We start from the raw sequence: 12,153 nt of genomic DNA on the forward strand, positions 1-12,153 counted from the left end.
TCAACCAGGAACCGATCAGTAGAGCCCAAAACATTTGCATCAACATAAGGAACTTTCTGATCTACTGGGACCTCAACCGGTTCCTTACCCCATCCTAGACGTTCCTATGCATAATCAGAATCCCTAAGACCATCAGTCGAATAATCTGACATGTGATATTGATTTCGTCTATCAAAAGTATTAGAATAATTTGGCCCCTGTTCAACTGCCTCAAACCTGGGACGAGTTCCTATACCTCCCCTATTTCCTGAATTCCCTGGGCGTCCTCTCATGCTTCCTCTACCCCATTGATACTGCTGACCTCGCAAAACGGGGCACTCAGAAAGTCAATATCCAATCTCTTTACAGTAAGCACACTGATCAGAAGACAAAGTTGATCGAGAGAAAGGGGGTACACCAGGGGTATATACTACACGTCCGCCTGTACCACCACCTCTGAATGGTGGACCATATACTTGAGCCAACATAACTTTTGTTTTTAACTCCTTTACCCTCTTATCCTCTTTGCCTTTTGCTTCCAATTCTTGATGCTCATAATACTGGGCCATAGTCAAAAGCGAGACTGGGGAAGACGTAGTCCATGAACTTTAGGAGACTAGCTATTTCTGGCAACATGTTGGCGGCAAATTTATCGACGAACAGATGCTTACCCGTGTCATCTGTCAATGACTGCCCACTAAAGCCATGGAATGTCTCTTCAAATCGTGTAAAGAAATCGGAAAATGACTCATCCGCTTTCTGTTTACAAGACGCTAACATTGTCCAATCTATTTTCTTAGGGGATTTGAGAGTTTTTAGTTACAATAGCTTTGGGAAGATGTAATATCTGCTATTTTGGTTTATATGCAGGCTCTCTAGCCGCATCTATTTCTTCTAAATGCACCCAAGTATCACCATAGGCTACATTATCATCTATTTTCCGAATTGTTCTCCACATATCAGGGGGCAAACTAAGTCCAAAAAACATGTCAATATCTGGCAGAGTCATAGTACAGGAGCTAATAGCTCCTTCCACTTCATCGTAAAAAGCGGCCGGATTTTTTCGTGGATCAGGCAAAGCAGCTTTAAGAGCCATAACATCTGCTCTACTCCAAGGAGTATGGACCCAATTATAGACAAAATATCCCTTTGCATCATCTGAATCTTTATCAGCACTTGTTCCCGCACCCTTCGGATGAACATACAAAGGCGCAGCTTCACGCATCGGTTTTACAGTAACCACAGTATCATTAGGGTCATTGTCTGTCCCCAAAACGTATTCTTTCTGCACTGGGGTCTGAACTGTTTGTGCAGTTTTAACTTTACCAGCTGATTTTTGCTCCGCTTTTAAACGTAGTGTATCATGTCTTAATTTAACTACTCGCCTAATTAAATCAGGTATATTTGAAAAAAGAAAAGTTCCATCATTTATTTGTTTATAATCAGAATTGATATCAGTGGGCTCTAAGTTTTTAGAAACATTTCTAAAACCAAGTATTACCTCCCAGGTAAACTTCTCTGCAAAATATAGCTGCTGCAAAATCCTTCCACTGCTAAACCATTGCTACAAGGTCTGGGGCAGAAGTAGTCCCATGAGCTTCTTTGCGAGCAGTGGATCTGATAGCGGCCTTTTCATCAACAGTCAAAGTAGAGCGAGTCTGCCGCCCATCTTGCTTATCTAAGTCTTTAACATCTGAAGAAAGTTGTTCTTCTTCAGAAAGATCACCCTCAGGGGCAGAGGGAAATTTATACGGGGGCGGAGGTCGATCTAACAAAATGGAGTCATCCTGAGGTTTATTAAGTATGGGATAAATGGGGCACCTACTAGGGTACTGGCCAGTTACCTCTAAACGATGCTCCTTTCCTCTTTTTCTTTCATTGCCTTCATCTCTTTATTTTTTTTATTCCAATGCTTTTTGATATATCGTTTTACGCTGTTCTTTTTCTGCTTTAGCTTCTTCTTTCCTCACTCTCTCTTGCACTTCTTTCTCCCACATTCATACACAATCAAACATATCTTATCGACTCTTATGCTTAAACAAACACTGCTCTACATACTGAATCTTTTTTAAATCAAATGACCCATTCACTGGCCATTGTAGATCAGGATCCTTTTTCGTGTATTTGTTCCACAGTGCACTATACATTATGGAAGAAATACCGTATTTAATGTACATATGCCTATTAGGTGTCCCCTCTGGCGGAGACGGCTAACTTCTTTCTAAATCCATTTTGGTACCACCACAACAGCAACACAACCTATGGAATGTGCTAGGAACAGGCATGCTACCAAATTTTTGAAAAATATTAAGTTTCCAAGATATACCAAAGTAGAGAAAAATCTCCACATTACCTGCCTTTATCTTTTGCAAAGGATAAATCAAAACAAACAAAACCAGAATCTTGGCCAAGTAAATCAAGAGAGCCGCAGTCGGGACCGGCCAACACCTGGAGGGTCAAATCAAGAAAACCGGAAAAACCACTTCAGCTGCAAAGACAAGGGTCTCCTCATGTAGGAATTCTCCTCAGCAATATTCCACTATTCCATCAAGACCACTCCTTTGGACGGCCGCGTCTCCGATGAGGACCCACGTGTTGGGAGCCAACTGTGGAAATGTGCTTTTCAATGAGCACACCGGTGCAGGGGTCACCCTTCTCTGTCCACTGGTCCTTAGACCAACAAAGTAGAAATTGGAACTGAAGCTGGAATTCAAATAACAAGTTTATTAATCACTCAGGAGTGGAACTCAGTCCACACAGCACTAAGTGCTGTCTGAGGTAGTACATTGAAGTCACAGAACACAGGCCTTATATACAGAGTTTGTTGCAGAGTAAACATGTAGTTACAAATAGAAGGTACAAGTATACACAGGAAGGACTACCGACAAACATGGGCAGATGGGAGATCACTTAGTCAGCAAAGTGGGAGGGGGAGCAGGAGTGCTTATGGCAGCACTAAGAGATTGACAGTTGAGTCTGAGACCAGGTGTTCTGGCAGCTACAAACTCTTTAGTATGCATATTGCTTTTAGCTGAGTCAGGAAGTCAACTAAAATAGACAGCACAGGCAGGGAAAAAGACGAGCAGCAGAAGATGGGAGAATTACAAAGCCAACAAAATGGATGCCATAACCAAGATGGCTTCAGCTCATGCTAACAGAAATTATTTCAGATTTCCACAGTACAAGTGTGCAGAAGTGATAACTATACCAATATTGTAATGTTTAGGATACAGAATATAGAACCTATGACAAAAGAATTCAATGTAACAAAACTAAAAGGTGAATGTATGTAGATAGGATGTGCCTATCAGCGAAGGAAGGCACCTTGATGAAGGATTAGAGGACACTGAAGTGAAGATAATAACGTGGAGTGCACACTGATTGTACAATTAGAAGGCTGTGCCTGTCGGCGGTTAAGAAAGCTGGCAGGCTGGAGTGAAAATGGTATCCCCAGGTGGAGAAATGCTGAAACAACAGAGTATAGGGATCACTTGTAGTACAATTAGAAAGCTGTGCCTGTCTGCGTTGAAGAAGGTTGGCAGACAGTGGAGATATGGCAGCCTCTCCGTTGAAGAAATAGAACTAGATGCCAATGCCTCAAAACGGAGAGCGAGGAGCGGCATGCTACGTCATTCAGCACAGCTGAGGTGAATTTTACCGAAGTGGCGCCCTCAGCTCCGCCCATTGTTCTGAGCGGAGAGGCGAGGCAGCGTGTAGTGTTACCCAGCAATGGCTGAGGTAATTAGAGCAAGGCAGTGCTCTCATCCTCTGCCAAGGCTCTGAGAGAAGGAGCAACGTGCCGCGTTACTCAGCAAAGGCTGAGGTACACGGAAACGAAGCGTAGTCTTCAGCTACTCGTTCAGAGAAATTCACACGGTGGCCAGCGCTCTGAGGGGCAGCGTGATGCATCATTAGACATTAGCTGAGACGAGAAGGCAACTCCAATGGTGAAGGAAGGGACGGGAGAGTTGCTTGCTGTAAAACGCTAAGTAGCGGCGGGGAGTGCTGATAAGATCTGAAGAAATGAGGAATGTCTCAGGAAACCCTTTTCTCAGCGAAAACAACAAGGCTCTATAGGGAGTACTAGGAGGAGGGAGCGCAGAGTCATGTGTTGCTACCAGCTGAGAAGAGATTGACGGAAGGCTCAACGTCAAACACAGCTAAAGGAGAGAGAGGGACCGAGGTGCAGCACAGAGAATGGAGAAGCTGTGCCTGTCAGCAATAAGGAATTCTGTCAGGCTGCCCTGAAAGCGCGTAGCACTCACCTCACAGCAGAAGCTTGAAGAAATGGTAGCTGCTCACAGAGGTTGAATACTTCTTTTCTACTTGAAGAAATAAGACTGCTCACAGAGGTATAATTCTTCCTTTCTACAATAGCAGGCACACTGTAGCAGCACTCTTCACACTCACTGGAATGCTCTTGAATTCGGAATAGGAGGTGGCACATAGACAGCTGGTGAAAGAAACTGGGGAGAGGATCATAAACTGCCCCAGCATAGCAAGAATCGTTGCCAAAATGTTAAGTACATGCCACCACAGCAAATATTAAGAAGAGAAGGCGTTTACTGAATATGAATCCTCAGGCACCAGCTGACAAGTGAAGCGCTCTGAACATTCTGAGGTGAGCTTCTCACCAAGATTCTACTGGAATGGTAAGTACCAATGGGAGTAAAAGGAAGGGGTGAAAGGAGGTTGGATTGGAAGGGGTGAATGAGGGGACATAGGAACAGGGTAAAGCTCCTAGTTACAAAACATACCATACAATCTAACGAGTAACAAGTGTCAAAGACACATCACTGATTAAGAGCAAAAACATGTAGTCTTGGCAAGTTTAAAATCACGGCAATTCAACTAGAGAGTCAAATAGGGAGAAATTGAATATGAAAGTACAATGAAGAAATGTAACCTTATCAAATGCTAAATAAATTAATTAAACAGCTAGCTGGGGGCACTTCCCCGTGGAAAACACTGGGTGAGGTGATCAACGAGTAAGTTAGTGAAAAGCCCTTTCATACACCTTTAATTAGGAATCATTGACCGCAAAGTCTAACTTTAGCAGGTGTTTGACCACAGAACATAACAAAAGCTCCACATTTTATTGAAAACAATTTGCGGCACTTCTCAGAACCTTTAAGCTCCTTATAAGACAATTGTTTATTTTAAGCCATGTCATTATCTTTGTTTGCAAAGCACGCAAAACATCAGGTGAGAAGCTGCAGAAAGTCCCAGTTGGTCCCCACTCCTACTATTAGCCCATCTTGTTCTTCTAGATGACAGATGCATTCTGTAATTGCTACATCTTCTCGATGTTCAGAAAGATGTACACGTAGAGGACAGGGGCTCAGAGACTTGATCATCAGAAAGACAGTGACCTGAGGTTATTGGAATTCATAGGGGAGATACATCTGAGGTTACAGGAGGGCATGAGGCCTACTGCCTCTGTAGACACTCATGGCAGTGTGGGCAATTTTAGCACAACCCTGTCTATGGGCTGGCAGAGACATTTGAGACTCTCATGCTTCAGATGTGGACAGAATGGCCCTAGTGTACTTTTTGGCAAAACTAGATCCTGCTTCAGTTCAGTGAAAACCAGCCTCCAACAATGGTTGTACAGAATCCACATTTCTGGATTCAAGACAACGTGAAGGAAATTCCAGACTGTTGTCCCATTGAGCTATCTTCGGTAGAACTTTTCCCACTGGTTGCTTTGATAATTATAGAAAGGAACCTAAATGTTTGCTAGGTAGCTCCCAGGGTAAAATTAAAATAATCTATAAGCAGTTACCTAGAGACAGGAACGACTTGTATTATATCTCTTAAGAATATTCCATTTTGTGGAATCCGGCTCAGCAATTATTTAAAATAAACAATTGTCCAGAAAAAACAAATCAGTTCTAGAATCATTTAGAGTAAGAATGTCTGTTGCAACACTCAGTTTTATGGCAAGACCAGGAGACTAACATTATGCATTAATCCTTTATTACCAGTACTTCAGAAGCTCCTTTAAAGAATGTAGGACTTAGAATTCTGACTTTAATAAAACCTCAGAACTCCCAACACACAGCCTTCTTTTTTGCTGCTGCTGCAGTTAGTTACAGTATGGAGAGTGTGAGATTAAGTTTATTAATATAAGAATGTTTGTTACATTTCTTAATTTTAAGATTACAACTACCCTTCTAAGGTGTGAATGAGCCGGAATATGGGTCCAGGATATATAGTACTATGATTATGTTAGAAATAAGGTATTAATAGCATCTTTTAACATGTAAATTAAATTAGAGCGTTTAAATACATGTTCGGGGGTTTGGAGCAGAGCGGTGTTAAAGGGATTAGACTTCTGGGATATTGAAATTATTTGCTTACTCTGCGGCCTGTGGCCGTTTGATGCAGTGGTTTTTCTTTTGAAGGCTCATTTTTTGACCGCGTTGGGTGCTTATCTATGATCAGGCACTTTTCGATATTTATACTGCCATGAGAAGTTGCAGACGGTAGCGGCAACAAAGGAATTTTGTTAAAGAGGTGCATTTGATGTTGTACGCTCTGGTAATGAAAGTAGAGGTAGGACTATTTTGTCAGCAGTCTGGCCACGGCAGCCATTTTGACAGGTTGGGCAGATTTGTATGCTTTCATTAGAGTGTGTTATTGTGGAAAGACAGTTTTGCTACTAGCTGTCGGTTGACTAGATGTTAGTCAGATGCGCACAGGCAGTTGAGGAGAGGAAAAATATATTTTGTGACAAGGAATACTGGATTTAATATTTTGATGAGTAGATGAGTTATTTTAGTGGCTTCACTCCTTTTTAGATTCAAATGAAGTAGCACCTAGAGGGTTATTAACATGGGTAAGGAAAGGTCACAGGTGGATGAGGAATGTTTGAAGAGAAATTAAAAAAGGCAGTACAAAAGATGTCAGAGGATATAGTTTCTCATATGGAGAAAAAGTTGGAGTCAGTGTTGGATAACCCAAGGGTAGTTTCAGAGGAAGAATAATTCTGGTCCACTTGGTAGGCTTCACATTCTAAGAAAAGAGGTAAGGTTGCTAAAAAGAGAAAGCATCTTTCTGAGGATTATGCACATGCTAAAAAGTGGAAGACTGCGTTTGACAGCCCATGGTGCTGGTGTAAGCTGGAGGCATGGTAGTGTCAAGGGCACACACAGGGGCAGTACAAAGGCCCCAAGAGTGAAAGAAAATTGAAAGAGATTGGTAAGAACCGTAAACATACGGTGGTATTATGTGATAAATCTTTGGGTAGTTCAGAAGTGGAGATTAGTTGTTCATCACTTTTTGGAACTGATGATTCTGGTAGTGAGGATGATCATCAGGTGAAAGAGAAAAAGGAGAGATTTAAGGACACTGACATGGAGGTAATTAAGGATCCTGCTATGGATTTAATGTTTGGCCCTTTTCTGTTCAGGCACCCTCTTTCTCCAGATTGGTCACCTCTGGAGCATGTGGCAGATTACAGGCATTCATGGATAAGAAAATAAATCCCTAAAGTAGTTAAGGTTGAGGAGAAAGGGGTGTCCTAGACAATCCTTGGAGGATAAGGCAATGGAGACCTCAGAGCTGGATCCAAAAATATTGGCATTTACAGGGAGAGGGGGACGAAATCCCCGGAAGGGTTTGGATAAGGGTTTACGTATGTGCCAAGATCGGTTTCTGGATGTTTCTGGGCCATTGAAGAAGATTTTTGATTTAGTAGAGGAGGCACATATGAACAAAGAAATTGTAGACACAGACGAATTGTGTCAGTGGGTCCAAAGGGCAATTTGCCTGCTGGCCAATGCAAATACTGCTTTATCTGTTGACCAAAAGCTTGTTGATTGGTCCAAAAATAAGGCTGGGCCAGCTGTGAAAGGTCTTCTCTTTGGAGACTACTTTATTAAGTCAATGTCAAAATTTGTGGGAGCATATTCTTCAAAACAAAAGTCCCAGTAAGATATTAAGAGGGTCTTCAATGAATTTGTTTTTGGTTGGGCTGGAGATCAACAAGTCGATTTCCGGGTCAAGGACAGGGAATTACAAGATCTTCTCTTTCCCGAGGATATGGCCCCTCACCTGGACAAGGCACATGGAAGTCCTCTGGTTTCTACCCTCATAGACAGCGAGTTAGGGGTTGTGGGGGACAGAGTAATCGCCAGTTCAGACGTAAGACAGGTAAGATCAGGCCTTACTTCTATCTCGTAAAGTTGGGTGGCAGACTTGCCCAATTTTACAAGAATTGGTTTCAGGTAACAAGGGATCTTTGGGTTTTGGAAATGGTGCATGGTTATCGCATCAAATTCATAGAGGAGCCAGTTCAGAGTTTGGTGCATGGTCTGGTGCAATTCAGTATGGAACAAACAAAACTTGTAGACAAAGAAGTATTGGAGCTGAAAGAGAAAGGAGCGATTGTGGAGGTGTGGCAAGAATGAAGGGGTTTTGTAAGCAATATTTTCCTAGTAGAGGAAAAGGACAATAAATTTGCGAAGTCTCAACGATTGGGTGGTGTACCATCACTTCAAGATGGAAGGGATGCACATGTTGGGAGACATCCTGCAAATAGGAGACTGGTTGACTTGATTAGATGGGAACCACATCAGAAGTATCTCATGTTCAGGTGGGGCGGCAAGACCTGGAAATTTGTATGTCTTCTATTTGGTCTTTTGTTGGCCCCTTGGTGTTTGCGACCAGTATTGTAATTTCTGAGAGAAAGAGGGGTGAGACTGATAATCTACCTAGATGACATTTTGACCATGGATAAGAGCAAATTACGTGTTTATGTGATCAACAGACAGAAATCTTGTTTAGAACCAAAGCAAGAGACTCAGTTTTTGGATTTTTTAGTGAACACTGTAGAAGGGGTGTTAAAACTTCCAAAGGAAAAGTTTAAAAAGATAAGGAAGGAATTGAAGAGGACGTTATTACAAGGTCAAATTTCTTCGACAATGTTAGCTCATGTGGTTAGTCTTTTATCTTCAATGCTACAGGCTATTATTCCTGTACCTTTAAATTATCGGGCGGGCTTTACAGAGATTGAAGGGTATGCATTCAAGAGGTGACTTGAGGTATTCACAGATGGTTGTTCTAATGGAAGAGCCCAAGGAGGAATTGAAATGGTGGTTGAAGAACATGGAAGCTTGGAATGGAGAACAATTTTTGGGGACAATCCAGAGTTAGTAATTGAGTCAAATGCGCGCTTAGATGGCTGAGGTGCACAGTGTGGTGCTTTTTCAACAGGTGGCCATTGGACAGATGAGGAGAAGAAGAGCCATATAAATTGTCTGAAGTTGCTGGCAGGATCATTTGAGATAAAATGTTTTGCACATAACAAAGTGAAGTGTTCAGTGCTGTTACACATGGACAATGTGTCAGCCGTGCAATATGTGAACAAATTGGGGAGACTGAGATCAAAGAATTTAGTGGATTTGTCGATGGTGTTTTGGGAGTACTGTCTGAAAAGGTGACTATGCCTACAAGCAGAGCAATATAGTGTCAGATTGGTTTTCACGGAAATACAGGGACTCAAGCGTTTGGCTGTTGGATAGGACAGTGTTCTTGCAGTTTGGGGTCCATTTGGTGTGGACCTATTTGCCAACAGGCTGAATGTACAGGTGACCAGGTTTTTCAGTTTTCAGAAAGATTTGAACAATGTTTGATTTACAGGATAGCAAATGTGTATAGATCATCTACTGCGGCAGGTCATGAGCTGGTTAACGGACTATCGGTAGGACAGGATGTAGTGGTGTGTAGACTTAAGCATAGCATTTGAACTGCAAAGCCCCCTGTGTCGGTTTGACATGTTTCAAAAGTGTTGGCGTTTTTGCTATGGTGGGAGGTAAACAACTTGTTGTCTATGAGAGATTTGTTGTAGAAAGTGAAATTTTTGTTGTGTTTGGTTTCATTAGGAGGGTGTCAGATGTGACAGTTCTCGATGTAACCAGCAGAGTTTTTTCACATGGGGATGTGTATTTTTATGTAGCAAAATGAATGAAGACTATTTCAATTTACATTTTTTATCCATGGCTTTGATGACTCATAGAGAAATTGTGTGTTGTGAGAAGTGCGAAGGAATATGTGTGGAGATCTGCGGAGGTAAGATCATATGGGGTGAATCAGCTGTTTATTTCCTTTAAGAAGCCATATAAGGCAGTATCGTCACCAATGCTTGCAAGATGGGTGCGAGAACTGATGTACAGAGCAGGTGTGGATGTGAGTATGTGTGGAGCTCACTTAGTGAGGGGACAGCTGCGTCTACGGCGTACATGATGGGAGGATCTTTGCAAGATATTCTACGTTGGGCAGACTGGTCGAATGATATAACTTTTCAAAGATTTTATTTTAAACCACTAGAAAATATAGCAAGTTGTTTGTTGTAATGCTTTAAACTTGTATAATGTTAGCCTCTGGTTCCTGCCATAAAATATAGATTTTCCACAGCCTGGTGGGCATAAAATCTGGATTTTATTAAAGACACAGAGGTTAATATTATCCCTCCCGTATACCTAACCCTTGTTAATTGAGGTTTTCTTAATTTATACCTCGACAAGTTAAATGGACTGCAGTCGCAAGCGCATGAAGGATCGATGTTCATGTTTTTTGGAGATAGAGAAAGTTCAAATTCTAGGACTTTTTAAAAGACTGATGTAGAGTTAAATACAGTCAGTTCCTCGAAAAGGCTGTATGTTGGTGGGTCTGAGGTTTTATCAAAGTCATAATTCTAAGTTCTATATTCTTTAAAGGAGCTGTTTGAGTAGTGGTTATAAAGGATTAATGCATAATATTGGCCTCCATGTTTTAAATAAAATCAAAATTTTCTGCTCACCAGGCTGTGGAAATTCTACATTGTTTTGTGTTTCATTTAAGAATGCATTAAAAAGAAATGAGGATTTCGGTTTTTCAAACCTGCATTTTGTGTTCCAAACAGTATTGTCTGTGTTGTCAGGGAAATGCCAGAGGTGCCAAGATTGTTTAATGTTTTGAAAGATAATTGACTACCTGTCTGTAAGATACTTTGCCTCTTTCCTGGTTCTCATGTGAAGGAAAAAGAGCCTGTATAATACTATGAAGGAAGTGGTCTATCAATCTGGTAACATCAAGTGCTACAGATCTGGTACCTTATATGCTATAATATTTCTGAGGTCAAATTAGATCTGGGTCGGCCAGTTGAGCTTTGAGCTTGAGCGGATCTTTGACTCCAGTATATTTGGAAAAGATTAGTTTACGGAACCCTAATCTATCTTGGTCCTCTATGTAGATGGTTACATCACTGAGTGAAATGTTAAGCACTTTTTGGCTTGTGTATTTGATAGAGGTAAGCCAATATTAGGGTTCGTTTTTAGCACAGTCACCATTGGCAACATATGTAATTCCAGTGTGGATCTTTGAAACCAAGTTTGTGGTTATATAAGAGATTCATGTTGACTAAAAGCTTTTGTTGCAGCAAATGAAAGTGAAGTTTCCACCTACAATTGGTAAATGGTGATAAAAATGAACTCCTCTCTCGAAGTATGAATATGTCATATTTGCTGGTAATGATCCTAGGGGCTCTACAACAGGATCTGCAATGAGTTTGATAGATGTACTGATAACATTGGGCCCGATGTATAAAAAGCCAGGTCGCAATGCAGTTGATGTATTCTTCACACCGACTAGATTGCGATCTGGTTTCTATGATATATAAATCAGTCACATCACAAAATGTGAATTGCAGTTCACAAATCCTCTTGCCTAACAAATATTAACTAGGCAGGAGGTATTCTGTGACCCCATGCAAATGCCTGAAAATGGAAGAACGGAGGCTTGCAAGGGATTGCATACCTCCATCTGTGCTTTTGCATTCCCTGCATGAAAACATTTTATTTTTAAAAATAGCCCTATCCCGAAAATGCAACAAACACTACTTTCAAAATTATTTTCATCCAGGGAAGACATCTGGAGGAGCATGGAGTGGTCCCATGAACCAATATCGGTTTCCCTACCTTTAACCCGCCCCCTGAGGTCATCCACAATGATCCCCAAAGGGGAAGCAGTTTCACAGTACAACTTCCCATATCACCCTAACTCAAGGATCGGTAACAGATCAGTAACAGATCAATAGTATGTGAATGCAATTGTGGTTGTAAAACATTGATAGATCTCTTTGCAACTCACAAAGAGGAGGAGGACACCTCATTCACGCCCTTTCTCTGTGCG

General features: G+C 41.5%; 1 protein-coding gene across 4 annotated transcripts in view; it reads left to right on the top strand.

Moving 5' to 3' along the window:
- Window positions 1-12,153, top strand: part of C4_2H1orf141 (chromosome 4_2 C1orf141 homolog) — a 191,032-nt gene that overhangs the window by 30,828 nt on the left and 148,051 nt on the right. The gene's annotated exons all lie outside the window — the stretch shown is intronic.

This window comes from Triturus cristatus, chromosome 4_2 (genome assembly GCF_964204655.1).
Source record: "Triturus cristatus chromosome 4_2, aTriCri1.1, whole genome shotgun sequence".
In the NCBI taxonomy this organism is placed as follows: Eukaryota; Metazoa; Chordata; class Amphibia; order Caudata; family Salamandridae; genus Triturus; species Triturus cristatus.